The sequence below is a fragment of the Lipotes vexillifer genome, unplaced genomic scaffold (assembly GCF_000442215.2).
Source record: "Lipotes vexillifer unplaced genomic scaffold, Lipotes_vexillifer_v1.1 scaffold322, whole genome shotgun sequence".
In the NCBI taxonomy this organism is placed as follows: domain Eukaryota; kingdom Metazoa; phylum Chordata; class Mammalia; order Artiodactyla; family Lipotidae; genus Lipotes; species Lipotes vexillifer.
Window position 1 is genome coordinate 2,731,769 of NW_006776528.1, and position 2,298 is coordinate 2,734,066.

Consider the following 2,298-nt stretch of genomic DNA (forward strand, 5'->3'; position numbering starts at 1 on the left):
AAAAGAAAATCCCACAATGCAACCAGCAATGTTAATCTTCAATAAATAGGCTGTTAATATTTAACTGGCATTTATTTAAACTTACAGTAACTGTCCCATTAAATCTAAATTAATTGCCCTTTTGGGACTCTTCCCCTAAAGCCGAGCCGGGACATGGCTGTCTAGATCATAGTTTGTGCTAGGCATCCAGCCATAAAGAGGATATTTCAGCCATCCATTTAGGACTAGATGATTAGGATATCGTGGTTGAAAGGGCTTTAGAGGTCAACTAGACTAGTAAGTTTTATATTCTGTGTCTTTGGACTTTCTGGGGCCTGTTTTCCCCACCTCTTCAGCAGGGACTTTATTGTGTGTTCTATCTTTGTGTGTCTCTCTCTCCAACCTCTTCATTCTATTTTGAAATTCCCTCTCATTCTCTTTCCTTTCTGTGATTATTTTTTCTTTTCGATTTCATATTGTAGACTCATTCTGCTGTGTTTTTGTCTGTCTCTCCTGAGTTTCTTAAGAGAAGCCACTTAAGATATATAGCAAATTGTGTGTGTATGTGTGTGCGTGTGCACGTGTCTGTGTATGTATATATAATTTTATGCGTCACAAAGAACATTTTATAATGGCAGTTGTATGTAAAAGACTAAAAGCTGTGAAATAATCCCCAAGTCACACAGCTTTAGAAGGGGCAGTGAGAGTGTAATTGGGTAGAAGTGATCTTTGCTATCCCTGAAATCAATCAATAATATTTATTATAAATGTGGTCCCAGCTGAAATTCTGGGATGTTATTTTGCTATGATTTTAACACATTCATAGCATTCCTACAACAACGCGCGCGCGCACACACACACACACACACACACTCATTGTGTGCATCAAATCAGTTTACTAGCGAAACGTGGATTAAAGATGAACACCTCATCAGATGGATTAGTGTTCAAGCTAAGTTAATTTTCTCAAGAAGTGGGAGCTGGTTGAGACTAAAATAACTCACCCTGAGGTTTCTAAAGGTGTAGGTCCCTGAGTTAGACATATAAATGTTCACCGTTTGCCTCGCAGGGCCTGGAGAGGGTTGGTGATGGAGAGAGGGATACAGTCCTTGATGGATTTGGGTAGGAGAAAAATATAGGGCAGAGCTGAGGGGCAGGTGGGCAGATGGGAAGGTATCCCACACATTTTTAAGAGGACCAAACCCATTCTCAACTGTTTGCTTGTGGAAGGCTTTACATGTGTACTGCCTGTAGAACCCATGTTTCTTTGTATTTCTGTCACCATCAAATTAGATGAAAGACACTACACAGGGACTTCCCTGGTGGCGCAGTGGATAAGACTTCGCACTCCCAATGCAGGGGGCCTGGGTTCGATCCCTGGTCAGGGAACTAGATCCCACATGCATGCTGCAACTAAGAGTTTGCATGCCACAACTAATGAGTCCACATGCCTCAACTAAAGGAGCCCTGAAGCTGCAAATAAGGAGCCCACCTGCTGCAACTAAGACCTGGTACAGCCAAATAAATATCAAAAAAAAGACACTACACAATCCTCACAGTGTCTTCAGTTGGAAAACAAATCCTCTGTATTCAAAGCATCTTTATTCTTTACTTTATTGAATCTTATAAATTGAAGAAATGACTGAACACATTTCTACATGCTTATGCATCTCCCTGGCTTTTCCCATGTCTGTCCCTCGTTATGCATTTGCCTTTGGGAGGTCAGGGTCTTTCAGGACAAAGCAATGGAGGCTGCAGATATAGCATCACATCCCTTCCAACCTGGGAGTTGATGTGGGCTTTCCCTCCTAGAAAGGAATGATTTCCCTGAACCATGTGTACACTTCCTTCATCTAGGGTACCAGAAAGCTACAAGTGGTGCTGCAGGTGATGAGACAGTCAGAGCCACTTGGGAGTGGCCTGGCAAAGTGGACTTAGATGGGGCTCAGGTAGCTCTGAATCTGGGAAAGGGAGAGCAGGGAAAGTGTTGTAAGCGGACATGTGAACATGGACAAAATATGAAAATAATTCACCTAAGCTTTCACGGAAGTGTCCCCAAGGTTTTAGGACCAAAGATGCCTTAAAAAGAAAGTCGGTAATGGGGAGACTTCTTTTCAAAAGCAGAGAATTAGCTTAACGCTAAGACACAAATCAGGATAGATTGACATGTTTCTATATGGAGACGTATTAGTACCAGAATCTCCAAGGGAGAGTTGCTGGGACAAACCAAATGCAATATTTCTATCAATGATCTGCCAAAGGGAATTCAGAGAGGATTCTCCCAAGTTTGTTTTTTTTTTTTTTTTTTTTTTTTTTTTT